Source organism: Heptranchias perlo, chromosome 16 (genome assembly GCF_035084215.1).
Source record: "Heptranchias perlo isolate sHepPer1 chromosome 16, sHepPer1.hap1, whole genome shotgun sequence".
Taxonomy (NCBI): Eukaryota; Metazoa; Chordata; class Chondrichthyes; order Hexanchiformes; family Hexanchidae; genus Heptranchias; species Heptranchias perlo.
Genome location: NC_090340.1, coordinates 4,983,504 through 5,008,802, shown reverse-complemented (window position 1 = coordinate 5,008,802; position 25,299 = coordinate 4,983,504). Strand labels below are relative to the sequence as shown.

The following is a 25,299-nucleotide window of genomic DNA, read 5'->3' as shown; positions in this document are numbered from 1 at the left end:
TCTGATTTACAAAGAGCCAGATTTCAGGGTTGATACTGGCGGGCATCCCATGGCGTTGCTCACAGCCAGTTGGCAAAACTGTTGCTTGTCACAACAGGAGTGCTGTATCATGTGCGGAGAATGTAGTATTCTGCCACACAGGTGGAGCTGCATTTACGACAACCCACTCTTTTCAGGTAAGAGGTCTGATAGCAGCAAGAAGACACAGCCTGAGGTCAACCAGATTATAATTGCTGTTCAGGGAGTGCTGTTTGTAGATTGGAAGGAGCTGATAAATTCCCTGTTCCAGTTCAAGATGTGTCTGATTGTGAATAATGTCTCACTATTCTATATGGGTCTGACTGTGACTTATATCTCACTGTTCGATATGGAACTGTCTGTGAATCAATTCTCACTGTTCTATATATGCCAAATATGTCTGACTGTGAATTATGTCTCATAGAATCATAGAATGATTACATCATAGAAGGAGGCCATTCAGCCCGTCCTGCCTGTGCCAGCTCTCTGTAAGAGCAATCCAGCTAGTCCCACTCCCCCGCCCTTTCCCCGTAGCCCTGCATTTTTTACCCTTCAAATACTTATCCAATTCCCTCTTGAAAGCCACGATTGAATCTGCCTCCACCACCCCTTCAGGCAGTGCATTCCAGATCATATCCACTTGCTGAGTAAAAAAGGGTTTCCTCGTGTTGCCTTTGGTTTTTTTGCCAATCACCTTAAATGTTTGTCCTCTGTTCCTTGACCCTTCTGCCAATGGGAAGAGTTTCTCTCTATCTACTCTGTCCAGACCCCTCATGATTTTGAACACCTCTATCAAATCTCCTCTCAACCTTCTCTGCTCTAAGGAGAACAAACCCAGCTTCTCCAGTGCCCAGAATTGGACACAATGCTCCAGTTGTGGTCAAACCAGTGTTTTATAAAGGTTCATCATACTCCCTTGCTTTTGTACTCTATGCCTCTATTTATAAAGCCCAGGATCCCATATGCTTTTTAAACCGCTTTCTCAAGCTGCCCTGCCACCTTCAATGATTTGTGCACATATATCCCCAGGTCTCTCTGTTCTTGCATCCCCTTTAGAATTGTGCCCTTTAGTTTATATTGCCTCTCCTCATTCTTCCTACCAAAATGTATCACTTCGCACTTCTCTGCATTAAATTTCATCTGCCACATGTCTGCCCATTCCACTAGCCTGTCCATGTCCTCTGGAAGTCCATCACTATCCTCCTCATTGCTCACTACACTTCCAATTTTTGTGTCATCTGCAAATTTTGATATTGTGCCATATACACCCAAGTCCAAATCATTAATATATATCAAAAAAAGCAGCAGTCCTTGTACCGACCCCTGGGGAACACCACTGTACACCTCGCTCCAGTCCAAAAAACAACCATTCACCACTGTTCCCTGCTTCCTGTCCCTTAGCCAATTCTGTATCCGTGTTGCTACTGCCCCCTTTATTCCATGGGCCACAATCTTGATGATAAGCTTACCATGCGGCACTTTATCAAACACCTTTTGAAAGTCCATATACACCACATCAACTGTATTGTCCTCATCAACCCTCTCTGTTAACTCATCAAAAAACTGTATCAGGTTAGTTAATCACGATTTGCCTTTAACAAATCAGTGCTGGCTTTACCTAATCAATCTATACTCATCCAAGTGACTTTAAATTCTGTCCTGGAATATTGTTTCTATTGTTTTGAGCTTAAACTGACTGGACTGTAGTTACCGGATTTACCCTTGCACCCTTTTATGAACAAGGGTGTAACTTTGCAATTCTCCAGTCCTCTGGCACCACCCTTGTATCTAAGGATGATTGGAATATTATGGCCATTACCTCCACAATTTCCATCCTTACTTCCCTCAGCAACCTAGGATGAATCCCATTCAGACCCAGTAACTTATCTACTTTAAGTACAGGTAGCCTTTCTGGTACCTCCTCTTCATCAATTTTTAGCCCATCCAGTATCTCAACTACCTCCTCTTTTTCTGTGATTTTGGCAGCATCTTCTTCCTTGGTAAAGACAGATGCAAAGTGCTCATTTAGTACCTGAGCCATGCCCTCTGCCTCCATGCATAAGTCTCCTTTTTGGTCCCTAATCAGCCCCATCCCTCCTTTTGCTACCTGTTCTATTTGTGACTGACTCTGGTTTATGTCTCACTGTTCTATATGGATCCGAATGCAAATTATGTCTCGCTGTTCTCCATGTGTCTGACTGAGTTGTGTTTCTATGTGTCTGACTGTCAATTGTGTCTCATTATTCTATATGGGTTTAACTGTGAATTATATCTCATTCTACTATATGATCTGACTGTGAATTATGGCTCACTGTTCTATATGTCTGGGTATGAATTATCTCTCTGTACTCTATGGATATGACTGAATTATGTCTGTTCAATGTGGATATGACTGTGAATTATGCATGGCTGTTTTATATGGATGTGACTGTGAATTATAACTCATTGATCTTTCGGGGTCTGACTGTGAATTAGGTCTCACTGTTGTATATAGGTCTGACTATGACTTTCTCACTTCTATATGGATCCTTCTGTGAATCATGTCTCATTGTTCTATATCATTGAATCATATAATGTTTACTGCCTTTCGGCCCATTGAGCCCATTGCGGCTCTTTTTAAGAGCAATCCAGTTAGTCCCATTTCTCCGCTCTTTCCCCGTAGCCCTGCAATATTTCCCTTCTAGTATTTATCCAATTCCTTTTTGAAAGCTACGATTGAATCTGCTTTCACCACCCTTTCAGGTAACACATTCCAGATCATAACTGCTCACTGTGTAAATGTTATTCTTTTGGTTCTTTTGCCAAACACCTTAAATCTGTGTCCTCTAGTTCTCTACCCTTCTGCCAATGGGAACAGTTTCTCTTTATTTACTTTATCTAAACCCTTCATGATTTTGAACACCTCTATCAAATCTCCTCTTAACCTTCACTGGTCTAAGGAGAACAATCCCAGCTTCTCCAGCCTATCCACGTAACTGAAGTCCCTCGTACCTGGAGCCATTCTAGTAAATCGTTTCCACACCCTCTCGAAGGCCTTCACATCCTTCCTAAAATGCAGTGCCCAGAACTGGACACAATACTCAATCAATGGCGAACCGGTGTTTTATTAATGTTCAACATAACTTCCTTGCTTTTGTTCTCTATGCTGCTATTAATAAAGCTCAGGATCCCATATGCCCTTTCAACTGCTTTCTTAACCTGTCCTGCCACATTCAAATATTTGTGCACATCTACCCCCAGGTCTCTCTGTTGCTGCACCCTTTTTAGAATTGTACCATTTAAGTTATATTGCCTCTCCTCAATCTTCCTGCCAAAATGTATCACTTCACACTTCTCTCCGTGAAATTTAATTTGCCATGTGTGCGCCCATTTCACCAGCCTGTCCATATCCTCTTGAAGTCTATTACTATCCTCCTCATTGTTTACTACACTTCTAAGTTTTGTGTCATCTGCAAATTTTGAAAACATACCCTGTACACTCAAGTCATTAATATGTATCAAAAAAAGAAGTGGTTCTAGTACCAACCCCTGTGGAACCCCACTGTATACCTTCCTCCAGTCCGAAAAACAACCGTTCACCACGACTCTCTGTTTCCTGTCACTTAGCTAATTTCGTATCCATGCTGCCACTGCCCCTTTTATTCCATGGGCTTCTATTTTGCTGACAAGCCTATTATGTTGCACTTTTTCAAACACCTTTTGAAATTCAATATACACAACATCAACCGCAATGGTCTCATCAACTCTCTCTGTTCGATCATCAAAAAACTATCAGGTTAGTTCAGCAATTTGCTTTTAACAAATCCGTGCTGGCTTTCCTTTATTAATCCACACTTGTCCAAGTGACTGTTACTTCTGTCCCGGATTATAGTTTCTAAAATCTTTCTCACCACCGAGGTTAAACTGACTGGCCTGTTTGGATCTGACTGTATTACCTCTCACTGTTCTCTATGGGTCTGACTGTGAATTATTAAATAGCGCCTTTCACAAACTCTGAACATCCTTAATCGCTTTACAACCCAGGAAGTATTTCTGAATTGTCGTCACTGTTGTAATGTAGGAAACACGGCATCCCTGGGAGTGTTTGGGACAGTTTAGACGGAGCTTTACTCTGTATCTAACCGGTGCTGCACCTGCCCTGGGAGTGTTTGATGGGACAGTGTCGAGGGAGCTTTACTCTGGATCTAACCCATGCTTTACCTGGAACGTGTTCCGCTCCCCAATACTAACATACTTGGGGGTGATTTTGAATTTGGGTGACAGTGTAAAATGGGCCATATCTGTTTACCCACCCGTTAAACACCTCTCGCGTCTGTTAACTACCTCTCGCACCTGTTAATCACCTCTGCCATTGACTTCAATGGAAACAACAATCAGGAAAGGTGTTTAACGGGTGGCCGAGCCGATATCGCCCATTTTACACTGTCGTCCAAAGTCAAAATGACCCCCATGACCTTGCTGGGCAGAAATAATTCCCCAGAAACACTACTGTCATAATATTTCTTCCAAATCACAACATCATCTTTTTCGAGACAAACCTGAAGTTGATTGGCTGCAGGCATCATTGCAAAACACCACTTTATTAGAATAATTTTAGTCTTCACAAACTGTAAATGTTATAAAAAATAAAAATATACAACAATGAATAGGAGCTTACATTCCACACTCAGGATAAGTAGCTGTATGAACACAACCCCTGGTAAATAAGAAAATGTTTGTTTTAATCTTCAACTTCTTCCAGTTCTGATTAAAGGTCATTGAGCTGAAATGTTAATTCGTTTCTTTCTCCACAGATGCTGCCTGACTTGCTGAGTATTTCCAGCATTTTCTGACATTCTTACTTGTTTGACTGGCTAACAATAGGGTGTCTCCGAGACCAGGATTCGTTTGAGCCAAAGTCTCTGGTACTGAATGGTGTCCCACAGTCTCAATAATACACACCGGGACACGACAAGAAAAACACAGTGTTCATGGAGACCCTCAGCCACTGTGTGTCGTCCTGGATCTCAACCATCAGTCTGGGGGTTCCCAGGGTGTCTGCAGGAGGTGCTCAGGGTGTGAGAATGGAGTTCCCCGGGTGGCCGACTGTAAGGGGTTCCCCAGGTGGGCAGCTGTAAGGGGTTCCCCGGGTGTGCAGCTGTAAGGGATTCCCCGGGTGGCCGACTGTAAGGGGTTCCCCAGGTGGGCAGCTGCAAGGGATTCCCCGGGTGGCCGACTGTAAGGGATTCCCCGGGTGGCCGACTGTAAGGGATTCCCCGGGTGGCCGACTGTAAGGGATTCCCCGGGTGGCCGACTGTAAGGGATTCCCTGGGTGGCCGACTGTAAGGGATTCTCCAGACACAGAGAAGCAGTAGTGAGCTGGATCTCTTTCCCTTGTGCGTACCATTGTCTTGGGATGCTGTTGAGTGTGAAAAGTTTAATGATCCCCTTAAAAAACATTGAGTATTATGAGCTTTAAAGCAGTTTTGGATTGGGTACGCACAGTGATGGAGATACTGACTCATGACTCTTGAACACATCCATGCCATTGGCTTTTGCCCCACCAACCATTTCTCTGACTGCAGCCAGACACACAGTGCTGGCTGGGCGTTTCCTTAGAGGGAGCATGCACTGTAGTTGAGTTGTCTGTCTCCCCCACGTCACTCCCTGTCGCTAACCAAAGATTAGCACCAGCCCGGAGCTGGAAGCAGGTTTGGCCTAAACCCATGATCTGGAAGGGACCATAGAGGCGGGGAGAATGAAGGAATGATTGGATTTCCTGGCAGTGACCCTATACTGTAACCATCAGCTGAACAGCGGCCAGCTGTGGATTATATGTTGAGCTCCATGCCTATCCTTCAGCAGAGCATTGGTGACAGCCAGAGCCCCTCCCTGCAGAAAGCGCACAAAGTTATCTCCCACCAAGGGGCCAAGAGCATAGAGTCCCCGCTCCTGCCCACACTCGTAGGTATAGCAGTCCACGTCTACAGTTAACTGGGAGCTCCGTGTTCACTGCCAATGACCTTCCCTGATCGGGCAGAAATGTCAAATTGGGGTTCGAGCCAATCAGGACGAGAGCTACAGAGATGTTGAATGTCCTTCTTTCTCCTGATGTCATATCCTGAAGGATGCACTTCCTGTCCGGGGTGAAGCACAACACTGTGTGTTTGGGGAGGCTGAGGTATCCTTCGTAGGGCCCCGTGGCAGTGCAGGACTGTTGAGCCATCATCTGGTGAACTTTGTGATACTCGGGGCACATCACCTTGGGAAGCTGGTTGAAGATCAGGCCGGGGTCGTTGACCCCTCTGCGGAAGACGTGGATCACGGGGGCGTTGCTGTGGTGAGCAGAGATGACAGTGTCCCCAGTGGTCAGGCTGCCCCCCACAATCAGAATGGGGTCAAAGTTCACCCCCGTCTCCTGCTCCTTGAGGGCTTCTTCTAGGTCCGAAGTTGTGTGGTGAACAAATGGAAGGTCTTCGCCTTCAACCTCAAGCCAAGCAGGGCTGTCCTAAGTCACTGTTGCCAAGACAATGTTCTCTGCATAGATGCAGAAAGGCATCTCTGAATCATGCCTCGTTTCGCTGTAACCTTTCACCTCAAACAGGCTTGTGCGGTGGGATTGGCGAGAGGCCTGAGCTCCGGCCATATTGTCCATGGACACACATGTTTGCTTTTCCTCGTCGGGACTCGGGCTGACCCTTCTCACCGAGGTCATGACGGTGCCGCACGCAAAGTTCTCCCGCAAACCCTTGGCTTTGGTGTAGTGCTGGTAATAGTGGGCAATGTCTGCTGTCATGGCCCTGTCGTTCCTCAGGCATCTGTAAAACAATCCAAAGCACTGTCAGAGGCTGAGAGATAAAACAAACCATTGAACATTCAGTCAAAGAAGGCTTGCAGCTGAGTGAAACCTGCGATCTCAGTGTATGAGGACGACATGGTCAAACAGCTCAGACCAGCTAAACGCTCAACAGTTAACAGTCTCTCCCAACTGGCACTGTATGACTTGTGTGTGGATCAGTGCCAGACACAGACTGTAAAACTCAATCCCAGGTGTCCATTAATCATAATCTATATGTAGACCATCTAAACCCCTCAGTTAGATTGCTACTTTGGAACACTCTCACTCTGTGCTATTCCATATATTTTGCCTATTCGAATGGAGCCCGATACACAATAAATAATTGCAAGCCCTTATTGGATTACCGACAGGTGAGTCCATTTAGTGTCCACCTTGCCGACACTGATCCTATTGTCCCAATTAGCACAGATTTACACGGTGATCTCTAATTCCAGAGACTGCTGCTTCATAGACAGGTTAATCTGCTGAGTAATCTAATCGTGCTGTTAGGCTTCGACATTGAGACCAGAGCCTGAAAATGATGCGACAGAATAGTTCCAAGCGGGTTGATCACTCAGAGGCTGTGATTCATTGATTGATGATGCACTCCAACATCTTCTGTAACACACTGTGAACTTTGGCAGAGATTTTTAAAAATTATTCTCAGGATGTGGGCGTCACTGGCAAGACCAGCATTTGTTATCCTTCCCTAGTTCATCCCTGTTTAGTTTGATACTGAGTGACTTGCTGGGTCACTTGAGAGGGCAGTTATGAGATAACCAGGTTGGTGTGGGACTGGAGTCACAAATAGGCCAGACCGGGTAAGGACAACAGGTTTCCTTCACTAAAGGGGCATTAGTTAACCTATTGGGTATTTTGATAATCGGACCGCTTCATGGTCACTTTTACTGATACCAGCTTTGTCTGTCCAGATTCTTTAAACTAAATTCAAATTCTCAAAGAGCCAGAGTGGGATTTGAACTCATGTTTTCTGGATTGCGAGTAACATAACCACTGCACTACCGTACCCAGTGAGTTACTTCGAGGGAGATGGAGGAATCACCTCAGGTGCTCTCTGGATGCTCAATTGATCCAGTTCAGGGTGTGCCCGGCTCTTGCAATATTGGGGTGAATTTTCACTTCACTGCCGGCCATAAAGGGGCTGTAGTGGATCGGTCGCCCGTTTTACACCCTGTCCAATTATTGCTTCCATTCCTGTTTTCCAACCGGCAGTAAAAGTAAAAATTCACCCCATGGAGTCCATCCATTTGAGTTCCCCCAGTGCTCAGCTGCTAAAGTTTACTGAGCAGGATGTCCAGGGACGCATTAAAGCATCGGCCTATGGGACCCGTGCCCAGCGACCCGTGCCCAGCGACCCTTGCCACAAATGGGGCCTCTGCCAGGGGTGGTGAGCTTTGCCCAATAGGCTGCCGGAGTGTTACAGCCTGAGGAGCTGGGTCCCCCATCATATTGGAACAAGAAGTGCCCATCAAGGCCTGTCAGTCCCAGCGTCGGAGAGCAGCAGCCCAGCCTACTCTGTTTTAGTGAGGGGGTGGGGGTTGTTGTGCGAGGGTAGGGAGAGACCACGAATGTTCTTGGTGCCCAGAGCCCCAAGAATTCTTAATTCGGCTCTCAATATGGCACTGAGCTGCACAGACCAAGCAAGGGGTCCCAGGTTTGATCACTGGTGGTACAAGGTCTCTAGGGGCCCTACAATTAGCCAGGATTCCTACTCCTCCACTAATCCATGTCCAGGCTCAGTGGCTACTTGGGAGAAGTACTGAGATATTGCAGACCAGCAAGGAGTCAGCGCCTTCAGAAGAGGAGGGGAGAAAATCGAGCAAATATAGTGTGGCTGGGCTATCGTTCAAAACATAGAAAAGCCTTTACCTTCTCTTGGCTCTCATCCAGTCCCTGAAGGGAAGATCAGGAAGCTGCATCCAGTCACCAAGACTGAGGGTGACCATGGATCCCTCAATAGACTGTCATGGGGACAAGAACACCGGAAGGTTAGTCCTGAACACCGTCTATGCTTTTCCTAAATGAAAGTAAAGCCACTTTACTCACAGCCTACTCAACCTGCCGTAGAGTTACTGAACACATCTACACATGGATCAATTAACCTTGCACTTCAGCAGTGACCAATCACTATGTGGTGCAGTACGTCCCTTTTAACTTGGGTCTGTTGGGAGCCAAACAAAACCCATGAGGTAAAAGGGCCCACAGTGAAGGAATGTGCTTAACTTCTCAGCGGTTTGGACTAAATTGGTTGGGTCCAACCCAACTCGTGACGAGTGCGGAGTTAGGGGTTAACCAGTTGCTTCATAAACAGACACTACTGAAACAACTATAATTATCACCCCCAATAGATATTCTCCTTGGCCTTCCATCTGGACCAGGTCACCTTGAACAAATTTCAACTTGGGATGATTTGTCCTGAGGTTGTCCAAGTCGGGCAGCTCCCCCTCCCCCGACCCCCGCCATTCACATTATGTGCAGACCTCCCCTTGCTGGGACATTACGAAGGATGAATTGTACCCTCAACCCATGGTCACCAGTCATGATGACACAGTTTGGCATTTCATGATGTCGTAGGTTGGCATTTCATGATGTCGTAGGTTGGCATTTCACAAAGTCACGGGGGAGAAGTTCTGTGCACAATGGAAGCTCCCAAACTGGCAATTTTAAAGATAACTCAGGATAAGATGGTGACAGAAACACCCGCAAGTCCATTGATAGTCTTTTAATGTGCAAAACGGGAGGGATTCAAGGCCACAATTGCCCATCCTTTGTTGCTAAGTGGATGATGTCGGAGCAGATTACTCCCTTTACCTAAACTGATATTTCCATGGTCAAACTCTTTATGAATTTGTGCAGTGAGTTATTCACTGGATTTAGGATCTGGGTTCAGATTCATCCCAGGAGGACATCTTCTCTCAATTGGCTGTAAGAGTTCATTGAGCAATGAGTTTGGGACGGACTCGAGCAGCCTCCTACTGAGCATGGAACACATCACCAAACTGGCATAAATTGGCCATAAATTGGCAATCTCACTTAGTAAGGCCACATGATGGCTGGTGTGAGATATGGAATATCACAGCGTGCAGCTCAGAGGTTGGGATAATATAGATAATAATATTGCTCTGTATCTAATCTGTGCTGCACCTGCCCTGGGAGTGTTTCATGGGACAGTGTAGAAGGTGCTTTACTCTATACATAACCTATGGTGTACCTGCCCTGGGAGTGTTTCATGGGACAGTGCAGAAGGTGTTTTACTCTGTGTCTAACCCATGCTGTACTTGCCTTGGGTGCACTAAATATTGTAACCCTCTCTCCAAGTCTGCTCTTTCGTAACATGGCTCCCCAATGGGATGGTGGAAGCACTGAAGTTATCCTTATATTCGGATATCCATCTCATAGTTCATTGATTGACACGTATATCAGTGCTAGCTTGGCTCTGCAGGTATCACTCCTCCCCTGAGTGGGGGAAGCATCAAGAAGCCCTAGTAATATTGAAGTCAATGCGAATCAGGGGGAAATCTCCATTGGCTGGAGTCATACCGAGCACAAAGGAAGATGATAGTGGTTGTTGGAGGCCAATCATCTCAGCCCCAGGACATCGCTGCAGGTGTACTCAGGGCATTGTCCTAGGCCCAACTATCTTCAGCTACTTCATTAATGACCTTCCCTCCATTATAAAGTCAGAAATGGGGATGTTCGCTGATGATTGCACAGTGTTCAGTTCCATTCGTAACTCCACAGATAATGAAGCAGCCTGTGCCCTCATGCAGCAAGACCTGGGCAACATCCAGGATTGGGCTGATAAGTGGCAAGTAACATTCACACCACACAAGTGCCAGGCAATGACCATCTCCAACAAGAGAGGGTCTAACCACCTCCCCTTGACATTCAATGGCATTGTCGAATCCCCCACCATCAACATCCTGACGGTCACAATTGACCAGAAACTTAACTGGAGCAGCCGCATAAATACTGTAACTACAAGAGCAGGTCAGAGGCTGGGTATTCTGCAGTGAATGATTCACTTCCTGATTCCCAAAGCTTTTCCACCATCTACAAGGCACAAGTCAGGAGTGTGATGGAATACTCTCCACTTGCCTGGATGAGTGCAGCTACAACAACACTTTGGTAGCTTGACACCATCCAGGACAAAGCAGCCCTATGATTGGCATCCCATCCACCACCCTAAACATTCACTCCCTCCACCACCGGCCTACCGTAGCTGTAGTGTGTACCATCCACAGGATGCACTGCAGCAACTCGCCAAGGCTTCTTCGACAGCATCTCCCAAACCCGCGACCTCTACCACCTAGAAGGACAAGGGCAGCAGGCACATGGGAACAACACCACCTGCATGTTCCCCTCCAAGTCACACACCATCCCGACTTGGAAATATATCGCTGTTCCTTCATCATCGCTGGGTCAAAATCCTGGAACTCCCTACCTAACAGCACTGTGGGAGAACCTTCACCACACGGACTGCAGCGCAAGAAGGCGGCTCACCACCACCTTCTCAAGGGCAATTAGGGATGGACAATAAATGCTGGCCTTGCCAGCAACGCCCACATCCCATGAAAGAATTTTAAAAAAAACTCTCCCCCTGAGTCTGATGGTTGTGGATTCAAGGCCCATGTCTGGGACTTGAGAACATTACCTCGATTGACTTTCAGTCCAGCACTGAGGGAGTTCTGCACTGTCAGAGGTGATGTGTTTCTGATGCGATGTTGAACAGATAGATCTGGTGAAAGTATTGCTGGTTATGCTGACTAAAACTGTACAGTACTCCAGGTGTGGTCTCAACAAAGCACTGTACAATTGCAGCAAGTCTCAGGATAAGGGGATAAGGGCTCAGCCATTTGAGACTGCGATGAGGAGGAATTTCTTCACTCAAATGGTTATAAATCTTTGAAATTCTCTACTCTAGAGGGCTGTGGCTGCTCAGTCGTTGAGTATATTCAGATCTGGGATAGTTAGATTTTTGGACTCTAGGGGAATCGAGGGATATGGGGATCGGGTGCGAAATTAAAGTTGAGGTCGAAGATCAGCCATGATTTGATTGAATGGCAGAGCAGGCTTGAGGGGCCATCGGGCCTACTCCTGCTCCTATTTCTTATGTTCTTATAACTTCCTTACTCTTGTACTCCAATCCCCTTGCCATAAAGACCAACATACCATTTGCCTTCCTAAGTGATCCAGGTGTGATCTCACCAAAGCCCTGTACATTTGCAGGAAGTCTCAGGATAAGGGTTAACCTGCATATTAATGTTCTGTGTGTTGTGTACAAGGACACCCAAATCCCTCTGAGCACCAACATTTAATAGTTTCTCACCATTTCAAAAATATTCCATGTTTCTATTCTTCCTACCAAATGCCAATTTGCGTGTGGCCCAGGTGGTAATCCAGAGTTTGCTACCTTTGAGGTTCTACTTATTAACTCGGACCCTAACTCCTCAAACTCCCTCAGCAGAACCACATTCCTAGTTCTACCTATGTCGTTGGTTCCTATGTGGACCACGACAACTGGATCCTCCCCCTCACGCTCCAAGTTCTTATCCAGATACGAGGGGATATCCTTAACCCTGGCACCGGGCAGGCAATACAGCCTTCAGGACTCCCGGTCGCAGCTGCAAGAAAAGTGTCTATCCTCCTGACTATACAATGCCCTACCACGACCACATTCCTTTTTATTCCTGAATAGCCTCCTGTACCATGGTGCCGTGATCAAATTGCATTTCCTCCCTGCAGGCTTTGTTCTCATCCACACAGGTAGCAAGTACCTCGTACCTGTTGGATAAGGTCAAAGACTGAGGCTCCTCCGACACTGTGTCCTGGGTCCCCATACCTGCCTGACTCGCATTCACACTCTCCTGTCCCAGAGCACTGACCAAATCTAAACTGCTACCTAACCTAAAGGGTGTGACTGCCTCCTGGATCAAAGAGGCCAGATAACTCTCCCTCTCCCTGATGCATTGCAATGCCTGCAGCTCGGACTCCAGCTCAACAACTCTGAGCCGAAATTCCTTGAATTGCAGACACTTACTGCAGATATGGTTACTTGGGATCTCACTGGGTCCACCAACTCCCACTTGCTGCAGTTACGACATACCAAGTGCCCTGCCATCCCTATCTAACCTTGTTTTATATATTTAATTACTTAAACTTTTTGTTCACTCGGTATTTTTAGTTTTATTAACTAATTACTTTTTCTAGTTTAAGTTATTAATTTTAATGAAGTGTTTAAAATTATGAAATGATGGGACAGGGTAGATAGAAGCAGACTGCTACGAATACTAGAGGGGTCAAGAATGAGGAGCTATAGATGCAAAATTAAATGTAAGAGATTTAGAACTGAGGGCAGGAGAAAGTTCGTCACACAGAGAGTTGTGAGGCTGTGGAATTCACTTCTAGGATTAGTGGTTGAGGCAGAAACTTTGTCAACATTCAAGATATGACTGAATGGGTGGATGAAGGGAAAGGGGATGAAGGGATATGGGAACAGGGCAGGTAAATATGATTCAAACTATTTGATTGTGTGGAGGGTAAATGCTGACATGGAATGGTTGGGCCAAATGGCCTGATTCTGTGTTGTAACTTCTATGTATTTCAGTGAAGGGTGTGATATGGTGCTTTATAAATACATGCCTATCCCACCAATACAAACAGACACAGGTACACGGAGAAAGAGGTATTGCAAGCAACATACAAGTGAATTGTCTTGATAAATATTTTGATACTTACATGCCAAACCCCTCCCAATGGGAATGTAGTGGTCGGGTTCTGGTCTCCAGCTTATCACCGAATCCATGGATACATCAAAATCGTCATCGGGACACGGGAGGGAATCAAACTGAATGGCGACCGGATTGTGGGATCGTCTCTCCAGCCCTTCAGACAGGAACTCCAAATCCTGAGATGACCAGGGCAGACAAAGAAGGGTGTGAGGAATATCCATGGACCAATGTGTAATGAGAAAGCTACCAACCTATCAATACCAATTTATATCTCCAATCCCTCCTACATGGAGTCCAATAGATACCTGGCTCTCCAATTCAGAGCCTCTAACCTTTCCATCCCCAACTTCTCTTGTCCCCCTCTCCTTTATCAACACTATGCTCTGAAGTTTCCTCTCTCGTTCAGGTACCTGTACAGCTAAGGAATATGATTACACATGGGTACAGTAGTGTAGTGGCTATGTTAACCCAGAGGCCTGGACTAATAATCCAGAGAACGTGAGTTCAAATCCCACCAGGGCAGTTTGAGAATTTGAATTCAGTTTAAAGAATCTGGAAATAAAAAGCTGGAATCAGCAAAAGTGACCATGAAGCTGTTGGATTGTCATAAAAACCCAACTGGTTCACTAATGTTCTTTTGAGATGGAAACCTGCCGTCCTTTCCTGGTCAGGCCTCGAAATGACTCCATTCCCACACCAAAGTTGTTGACTCTTAACTGCCTTCTGAAGTGGCCTAGCAAAACATTCAGTTGTATCGAAACCGTTAGAAACAAATTCATCACCTTCTCTGAGCAACTTGCCAGCGACACCCACATCCTGAGCATGAAAAACAAATGGTGTCACCCCACCCCCGCAGTGGGAAAGTCCAAACCCAGCGACTAGGCAACTAAAATAGAATTGGCGCTGGTTTCCTGAGCACGGCTAGGTTTACTCGCTGGTAACCTGCACTCGTAAAATCATCTCCAGGGAATCAACTCCCGCCCAACTGTATCTCCATCACTCTGTGTTATACAACGATATCATTTTGAGAAATAAACAGTGTTCCAGGGCCACTGAATGAGAATAAAATCACTCAGACTGTTGGAGAAGGCGGTCCTTCTGGCTTTGAGGTACATAGGGGTGATACTGCTGCTTTTCCTGTAATTTGTGCTTCACCAACCAAATGGGGCTCTTAAAAATCACACAGTCAAAGGTCCTAGTTGCTGCAATTTCTTTAATGGGTCTTTGATGAAGCAGAATGTAGGACAAGTACCAGTGACTGCGCCAGTGTTCCACACCCTGTGTATTATCTGTAGACCATTAATATTTTTGCTCTCCTGCTCCATGCATCATCCCTCGCCCATGGACCTGGTACCCTGGACCTTATTGTCCTAGTTTAACAACCCAGAGGTTATGAGTTCAAATTCCACTGTGGTAAAATAGTAAGACCGGATTCAATTACTCTGGTCAGTTATGGGCTGGCACCAGAAAAAAATGACCATGAAAGCGGTTGGATTATTGCAAAAACCCAACTGTTTCACTAATGTCCTTCAGGGAAGGGAACCTGCCGTCTTTACCCAGTCTGACCTCCAGCCCACACTATGTGGTTGACTCTTACACCCTTGGGCCAACTCAGAGTGGGCAATAAATGCTCCCTTAAATCCCAAAATAAACAGGCGAGTACCTGACCTGAAGTTAGTCACCTGTTTGGTCTGTTCTAGAACAGGCGATGAGACGAAACGATTATCTTCCCAATTTCCACTTGGAGAAAATACCAAGACCAATTTAGCGGGTGAGAAACTTGTGCCCTATCACTGTGTGGCACCGAATGGCTGACTGTGGCATGAAAAGCTCTCATGAGGCCATCACTCTCCTTGCTTGGACAATGAAGCCTTGACTTGGATATATTTGGAGTGCTCATCAGGTTGAGGGATGTTAGTGGATGGAGTGTCAGCATCAAACACTCTCAGGTTAGGTCAAGTACAGACAGATGTGGAGTAAAGCTCCCTCCACAATATCTCAACAACATGTCTCAGATCCAGCCCTAATGCAGTGTGATATTTGTCCCTTTCCCCATTCCAGCCATCCTGAGCCAGTTTTGTGCTGTAAACCATGTCCAGTAGGAACTGGTTTGAAACTGTCCAAACTCATAGGACCCCTACAGCCAGAGGAGACATTCAGCCTGAAAGGCCAGTGCCTAACCCACTGAGGCGCCTAGTGTCCCCATTCTTTAGATGGGAGGAAAGAGAGAAGAGAGGAGAGAGGGATGAGAGAGAGAAAGAGAAAGAGGAGAGAGAGAGAGGAAAAAGCGGGAGAAGAGAAAGGGAGAGACTTCCTGACATCTGCTCTCCAACTCAAAAAGTTCTGCTTATTGTTACCTGTTCTACGATGGATATTCCCAGATTCTCCTCCGATTTCCGTTGAAGAATGGGATTAGGATGGATTGAAGATTCCTTAAAGTAAGGCATATATCCAGACAGGAAGTAGGATAGACAAATGCCTGAGGGTCCATTCCCTGTTTAAAAACAAAAATGATCAACTGTTGTGAATTCACTCTGCTCTTTTTAACTTTAATTGTGATTCGACATCAGTCACCAAATGAGATTGGGGCCGTTTGTAAATTCAATCAATTGAGGGGCATGAAATAAGACAAATTCTGCACATTCCAGACCAAAACTCTGTTCAACTACATAGTGACACTTTACAGTGAGGGGTTTGTAAAGTATCTGGAGCTTCCTGTGTATTAATTATATCATCCAGTACAAATCAGTCCACTTCATCAGCACCCCATCCACCACTTTAAACATTCACTCCCTCCACCATCGGCGCATGTGGCTGCAGTGTGTACCATCTACAGGATGCACTGCAGCAACTGACCAAGGCTTCTTTAACAGCACCTCCCAAACCCACAACTTCCACCACCTATAAGGACAAGGACAGCAGATGCATGAGAACACCATCACCTCCAAGGTCCCCTCTAAGTCAACACCATCTCGATTTGGACACATATCGGCCGTTCCTTCATTATCACTGGGGCAAAATTCTGGAACACCCTGCCAAACAGCACTGTGGGAGCACCTTCACCACATGGACTGCAGCGGTTTAAGAAGAAGGCCCATCACCACCTTCTCGAAGGTAACCAGAGATGGGCAATAAATGCCGGCCTTGCCAGTGGCTCCCGCATCCCTTTAACTCATTCATCTTGCAAGGATCCCAGCGGAAGTCATTAAAAAATGTGCACTGTCCAAATTATGGTCTGGATTTGATTCGGACATCCGTCTGTTGACTGGGTGGAATTCCAACTGGACACTGGAGAAAGGACCAGAGTCACCTGAGAGATCGTCACTCAGGGCTGGATTCAAATAGAAATCCCGGAAAAAGAGCAACAAGGAGGTCCTTCAGAGGGGGATCCCAGGCGGAAGGTCAATGATACCCGCGGCCCATCGCCATTTTAACAACCGGGCCTCATTTTAAATTCAGCCGCCGAACTGCCTGCCTGAATCAGGTGTCCAGGAGCAGCTCGTCGGGTTCCAGGCCCAGAGCCTGCCCAGCCTGCAGTCTGGTAAATCCAGACAAAAGCGGGGTGTAAGAATTAACCCAATAACAGATATAATTTAGTATAGTTATAATCAATAGTAGAAGTAGAATTAAATGTACTACGAATTACGTATCTATAAATGTAAACTGTTCTGTGTATCAATATAGTAAGAACCATGTAACGTGTATTTAATAAGAAAAGAGAGAGAGGGAAACCAGGGAATTATAGAACAGTTAGCCTAACATCTGTTGTGGGGAAAATGCTAGAGTCTATAATTAAGGATAGGGTGATTGAACACCTCATGAATTTTCAGTTAATCAGAGAGAGCCAGCATGGATTTGTGAAAGGTAGGTCGTGCCTGACAAACCTGATTGAATTTTTTGAAGAGGTGACTAAAGTAGTGGACAGGAGAATGTCAATGGATGTTATTTATATGGACTTCCAGAAGGCATTTGATGAAGTCCCACATAAGAGACTGTTTGCTAAGATAGAAGCCCATGGAATCGAGGGAAAAGTAGGGACTTGGTTAGGAAGTTGGCTGAGCGAAAGGCGACAGAGAATAGGGTTAATGGGTAGGTACTCACATTGGCAGGATGTGACTAGTAAAGTCCCGCAGGGATCTGTCTTGGGGCCTCAATTATTCACAATATTTATTAATGACTTAGATGAAAGCATAGAAAGTCTCATATATAAGTTTGCCGATGACACAAAGATTGGTGACATTGTAAGCAGTGTAGATGAAAACATAAAATTACAAAGCGATATTGATAGATTAGGTGAATGGGCAAAACTGTGGCAAATGGAATTCAATGTAGACAAATGTGAGGTCATCCACTTTGAACAGGGTACTTTCTAAATGGTAAAAAGTTAAAAACAGTGGCTGTCCAAAGGGACTTCGGGTTCAGGTACATAGATCATTGAAGTGTCATGAACAGGTGCAGAAAATAATCAAGAAGGCTAATGGAATGCTGGCCTTTATATCGAGAGGACTAGAGTACAAGGGGGCAGAAGTTATGCAGCAGCTATACAAAACCCTGGTTAGACCGCACCTGGAGTACTGTGAGCAGTTCTGGGCACCGCACCTTCGGAAGGACATATTGGCCTTGGAGGGAGTGCAGCGTAGGTTTACTAGAATGATACCTGGACTTCAAGGGTTAAGTTATGAGGAGAGATTACACAAATTGGGGTTGTATTCTCTGGAGTTTCGAAGATTAAGGGGTGATCTGATCGAAGTTTATAAGATATTAAGGGGAACAGAGGGTGGATAGAAAAAAACTATTTCTGCTGGTTGGGGATTCTAGGAGTAGGGGGCACAGTCTAAAAATTAGAGCCAGACCTTTCAGGAGCGAGATGAGAAAACATTTCTACACACAAAGGGTTGTAGAAGTTTGGAACTCTCTTCCACAAACGGCAATTGATACTAACTCAATTGCTAAATTTAAATGTGAGATAGATAGCTTTTTGGCAACCAAGGGTATTAAGGGATATGGGCCAAAGGCAGGTGTATGGAGTTAGATCACAGATCAGCCATGATCTTATCAAATGGCGGAGCAGGCATGAGGGGCTGAATGGCCCACTCCTGTTCCTATGTTCTTATGTCATGATGAACCTTAATGAAACACTGGTTCGACCACAACTGGAGCATTGTGTCCAGTTATGGGCACCGCAATTTAGGAAAGATGTGAAGGCCTTAGAGAGGGTGCAGAAAAGATTGACGAGAATGATTCCAGAGATGAGATGCTTTTGATACGTGGATAGACTGGAGAAGCTGGGGTTGTTCTCCTTGGAACAGAGAGGGTTGAGAGGAGATTTGATAGAGGTATTCAAAATCGTGAAGGGCCTAGACAGAATAGATTGAGAGAAACTGTTCGCTTTGGCGGAAGGGTCAAGAACCAGAGGACATAGATTTAAAGTGATTGGCAAAAGAAGCAAAGTTGACATGAGGAAAAACGTTTTTACGCAGTGAGTGGTTAGGATCTGGAATGCACTGCCTGAGTGGGTGGTGGAGGCAGATTCAATCATGGCCTTCAAAACGGAACTGGATAAGAACTTGAAAGGAAAAAAATTGCAGGGCTACGGGGATCGGGCGGGGGAGTGGGACTAGCTGGATTGCTCTTGCAGAGAGCCTGCACAGACTCGATGGGCCAAATGGCCTCCTTCTGTGCTGTAACCTTTCTATGAAAGTGTTGGTGGGCCGAGAAGGATGCATGATGGTTATTATAGTCAAGTTTGCAGTTAAAACTAACAGAATGCTGACAACATTAAAGTGGGAATTAAGAGACCTTGGGAAAATCACAGGTGCTAAGGGAGGATGTGCTGTAATAACATAAGGTCTAAAGACATGTATATAAAGGGACTGAAGGTGAAATAAATCAAGGAGTTACACAGGCTTAGGCCTCTCTATCTCGAGCCCCTGCAAGCTAGTGAATAGAAATCTGTTGATACAAACGGTCCTGTGAAGGCTGACAATGCAAACTCTAAGATAAGGTACCGTTAAGCCTTTAACAACAAGACACGGATGGTACCAGGAGTTGCTTGGAATGTAACTCCTAAAGGGTGAGAGATATGATTAATGGTAAGGCTGAGAGATGTGGATGTGATAGTGAACTGCCACATAGACTGAAAAAAGGGGATAAGAAGAGACCTCAAAAGCTGAGGAAGGCGTGCAAGATTCTGGCGAGGAGGAAGAGAACTCTTCAATCAACAGAACACAGCAAGACAGAGAGAGAGAGAGAGAGAGAGACCACACTGCAGTCACTTGGAGGGATACTTCCAAAGTTTCAAGGAACAGAATGTGACTATTCCTGAAAGTAGGGATTTAAATCCTACAATTGGCGACCACGAAGGGACTATTTTTGTCAACAGCCAAAACCTGGTATTACTGGATATAAGGTAACGGACACGAGGATTATCGCTTGATCACCGGTCAATCCTTGTGGAGGGTTAGGAATAAGTAACAGATAGTGGCTCTCTAAAGTACACCGAGATGCTGAATGGAGACCTTTGGAAGGAGTATAGTACCCTGATAGAGAAGAAGTGTAGTGGGACCGATGGACAGGTCTTATTGTTAGAATGCCTAGGTGAAGGCCCAAGGCAGCTGAAGGCATGGCTGCCAATGGTGGAGCAATTAAAATCAGGGATGCACATGAGGCCAGTATTCAAGTATAGGAGACCTCCAAAAACAGTTACAAATGTCTCGGCAACCAGAAGCAATAATCCAGCCACTAACCTGTAAATCCTGCATGGTCCCTTTACATAGTGCTGGTGGAGATCCTCTAGGCACTCGAAGACACGTTCAGATGGTCAGGGTTAAGACTGTGCGCTGATTTGAGCGTTAAGTCCCAAAATGGTGTCTATCACTTTAAATCAGCGTTGCAGACTGATTGAAGCCATTTTCTCCTTACTTTATTTGCAGCCAGCGTTCAGTATTTGCGCATGTGCTAACTCCGATATCAAGATGGTATCTGACGCTCGTCATGCTGGAACAACGGGCACAACACAGCCCAAATTAACGCCCAACATTTCTGAGGGCAAGTGGAGTTGCTAAGCAACAGCACAGAGACCAGATTAAGGCTTTGTGATTTTGAAAGGTTCGGCTGCAGAACAGGTTCAAGAAATGGAAAGTTTAACCAGGGGGATAATGTTTAACATGTCTCCATTTAATGTTTCATTTCCTCAAAGTCATTTATAGTTAACCTTGAAGTAGCAGGTGGGGTGACCACTTGGCTGTTTTTTGATTGCTCGTACGGAGAGTTCCAGAACGCAAAGCAACCCCCAAAAGTTTGTTTCTAATACAGAAAGAAAGAATTTGCATTTGTATCATCCCATTCACATCCTCAGGATGTCCCAAAGCAATGAAGTACTTTCGAAGTGTAGTCACTGTTGTCATGTCGGAAATGTGGCAGCCAATTTACGCACAGCAAGATCCCACAAACAACAATGTGATAATGACCAGATAATCTGTTCTGAGGTTTTGGTTGAGGGATAAATATTGTCCAGGACACTGGGGAGAACTCCCCTGCTCTTCTTTGAAATAGTGCCCTGCGATCTTTTACACCCACCTGAGGGGGCAGACGGGGCCTCGGTTTAATGTCTCATCTCAAAGAAGGAACCTCCAGCAGTGCAGCCCTCCCTCAGTACTTTACTGGAGTGTCACCCTGGATTATGGGCTCAAGTCTCTGGAGTGGGATTTGAACCCAAGAATTTCTGACTCAAAGTCCATTAGAAGTTTTGTGTCTTGTGTGTGAAAGTGTCATTTGTTGAGCGGGTTTAGGGTTTTTGAATTTTCATCTTAGAAAACAGGCCACAGTCTCGACCCCACTCCCCGGGGGTAATTTTAGTATTTTGCAATATCGCACGGAGATGGATGATTTCAAAGGGAAGGAAAATGGACGGAGAGAATAACTGGCGGCCAATTGATATTACCAATAGGTCTATCCTGCCCTCTGTCGGGTGCTGAGCTCAGTGGAAGCTGCCAATGCCAGGAGTGAGTGTGAAGCTGACCATTATCCTACCCCACAGGATATTTCTTTGCTCCTTCCTCCAATTTTTCATCCCCCCACCCCTCTCCCCATATTTCCCCCTAAGTCCTGTCTCAAGCTGTTCCATGGGTGCTGGTTGCACCTCTGCCAAGCATTGAGCCGAGCAACAAGTGTTTGCAGGCTATTCTACCATGGAGGGCATCACTATCGAGTCCAATCCATTCTCCCCCACGGCCAGACATGTGTGCATATAACAGTGGTGGGGGTGGGGGGGGACTTCTGGTCCCCCCCCCCCCTACCCGCATGGCACATTTGACAGTGCGTTTACCCACAATGCCACTGAGAGGACCAGTGTGTGCTACGTGATGCCCCACAGAGTCGAATAGGGTGTCAACACTCACTATCCTAGCTCGCACTGATCCAGCGACACCGTGGACAGAAGATCACGGGCAGTATGTCTGTAAATCTCTGATCCGCGCTCCCTGCATGAGGCGCCCCAACGGGCAGAATCTCGCAAAGTTTATCCCATGAAGAACTGGGTGAAGTGCTGTCACCAGTGGAAGTCTTGGGTCCCAGCCTGCCTCGAGCTAGCTGGTCTCAGCTGGAGTGACAGTGGGGGCAAGCAGCCAATCCAGTCAGCGTTTAGAATTCTAAAGAATGACTGGAGCGACTTGGGCTCTTCAACCTGGAAAGGCGGCACCCAAGGGGTGATCTTATCGAGGGATATAAGATTGTTAAGGGTATAGAAAAAATTTACCCAGAATATTACTTTAATTTAAACTGTGCGAGTAGAACTACGGGTTTAAACGTATGAAGGGTATTATTAGGACTGATATCAGGACGTTCTCCTCGAGGAAACTCACAGATAGAGTACTGGAGGCTGAGACCTTGGAATCATTTAAGAAACGAATGGAGGTTATATGGGAGTGGGGGGAGGGTTGGGGAGCATTAGGATCTCCATGGATGGGCCAATCAAAATGGACTGAATGGCCTTTTCTCATCCGTTACTATCTTGTGGTCTGGCCTCGGTGCCTTGGACTGCTCCAACCTTCGAGAGAAAATTGGAAATTCTTTTTAAAATATTTAAGCATCACTGTGGGTGGTGGATTTAAATAAATGCCTCCTAACTATAGAGGAGATTCTGAGGCAGGAACACAGGCAGCTGACTATTACGTTCTGTATTTGAAACTGGTCCCTTTAAATCACTTCCTGCTAGGCCGAGGCCTTGCCTCCTCCAGTCAGCTGTGTGAATAAATCCCAGGAAAAATTCCTCAAAGTTGAACGAGCCGTAATTTTCAGCAAATCGTGAGCTGCACTGCGGTCCCATCGAGTCAATACACCCACCTGCAACTTCACAGAGGAGGCACTTGGGTAAAGGCCTGAGGCCCACAATACAGGGCCCCAGGAAGGTTGAAAAGAGTAGGAGAGAAGGCAGGGTAGTTGGAGAGTAATGCTCACCGGATGCCAAGATTGGATTTAAAAGCTTGAAGATTGTAGGAGGAAGGGAGGATCGATGGAGGTGAGGAGATCCACAGATTTGAGGCTCTGAGAGAGAATGTGTTTGAGTAGGAAGTGTTGCAATGAGTCTTGACTCTGGCACAGGGAGGATACAGGGAGAAGGAGGAGTGCGCTGGATCGGCAGGAGTGATTCAGGAGATTGGTTTGCGGAATTATCTTACCGATTACAATGACGGGGAGGGGAGTGACTCTCTTCATTGTTGCTGGTCCAGTCTCAGCCATTTCCCTCACAAACTCACTTGTAGTCACTGCCATCTCCGAAAGATTCCACCACTCAAAATCTGCCGAAACAGGAACAGCAAGGGTTAAATGGCATCAGCAGGATCATCCTGAGACAACAGATTGTCTGGTTAACCCCTCACTGTACCCAGTGTCTGATTAACCCCTCATTGTACCCAGTGTCTGATTAACCCCTCATTGTACCCAGTGTCTGATTAACCCCTCATTGTACCCAGTGTCTCATTAACGCCTCACTGTACCCAGTGTCTCATTAACCCCTCATTGTACCCAGTGTCTGATTAACCCCTCATTGTACCCAGTGTCTAATTAACCCCTCATTGTACCCAGTGTCTGATTAACCCCTCATTGTACCCAGTGTCTGATTAACCCCTCATTGTACGCAGTGTCTGATTAACCCCTCATTGTACGCAGTGTCTGATGACGCCTCACTGTACCCAGTGTCTCATTAACCCCTCATTGTACCCAGTGTCTGATTAACCCCTCATTGTACCTAGTGTCTGATTAACCCCTCATTGTACCCAGTGTCTGATTAACCCCTCACTGTACCCAGTGTCTGATTAACCCCTCATTGTACCCAGTGTCTGATTAACCCCTCATTATACCCAGTGTCTGATTAACCCCTCATTGTACCCAGTGCCTGATTAACCCCTCATTGTACCTAGTGTCTGATTAACCCCTCATTGTACCCAGTGTCTGATTAACCCCTCATTGTACCTAGTGTCTGATTAACCCCTCATTGTACCTAGTGTCTGATTAACTCCTCATTGTACCCAGTGTCTGATTAACTCCTCACTGTACCCGGTGTCTGATTAACTCCTCACTGTACCCAGTGTCTGATTAACTCCTCACTGTACCCAGTGTCTGATTAACCCCTCACTGTACCCAGTGTCTGATTAACCCCTCATTGTACCCAGTGTCTGATTGACTCCTCACTATACCCAGGGTGTCCCAGGGTAAATAGCTCAATTTGTGAAGCATAAATTGAAATTTTACAGATCCCTGGCTTGATTCTGGGTTTTTACAGCCTGTTCTGTTCCCATTCAGTAAAATTCAAAGAGTAAAAGGGAACTGAGACTATACGAGAACTGAGAGTAAATGGAGGACTGAGAGTAAATGAGGACTGAGAGTAAATGGAGGACTGAGAGTAAATGGAGGACTGAGAGTAAATGGGGACTGAGAGTAAATGGGGACTGGGAGTAAATGAGGACTGAGAGTAAATGGAGGACTGAGAGTAAACGGAGGACTGAGAGTAAATGGGCACTGAGAGTAAATGGGGACTGAGAGTAAATGGGGACTGGGAGTAAATGGGCACTGAGAGTAAATGGGGACTGAGAGTAAACGGGGACTGAGAGTAAACGGGGACTGAGAGTAAATGGGGACTGAGAGTAAATGGGGACTGAGAGTAAACGGGGACTGTGTGTAAACGGGGACTGAGAGTAAACGGGGACTGAGAGTAAACGGGGACTGAGAGTAAACGGGGACTGAGAGTAAACGGGGACTGAGAGTAAACAGGGACTGAGAGTAAACGGAGACTGAGAGTAAACGGGGACTGAGAGTAAATGGGGCCCAGCGATGAGACACTGTTCTTGGGGCCTTTCTGGGTTCAATGACTGGGTTCTAGCTGATAATGTCCGTGATACTCTTTGTAAGTTAGAGATGTTGACATTGGTTGTATGACCATATTCTGACCTTGACAAGTAGTGACACTGCAGAATTCATTCAGGAAACACATGGGCACTGGTGTTACATCACAAGCCAACAGCACATGAGCATCTCACAATCAGTGAGGCTGACAGACAGAATGCGTATATCCCGGATACGTACATCCCGGATACGCACATACCGGATACGCACATCCCGGATAAATCCATCCCGGATACATTCATCCCAGAAAAGTGATAGGATCTGTCGTAAATGTCTGATTTCAGTTGAAGGAGAGAACAATCTGACAACTCA

At 45.9% G+C, this 25,299-nt stretch overlaps 1 pseudogene; it reads right to left on the bottom strand.

The window, feature by feature from the left end:
• Window positions 1-4,578: 4,578 nt before the first annotated feature.
• On the bottom strand, window positions 4,579-23,358 carry LOC137333874 (oxidative stress-induced growth inhibitor 1-like; annotated as a pseudogene).
• Window positions 23,359-25,299: the final 1,941 nt, after the last annotated feature.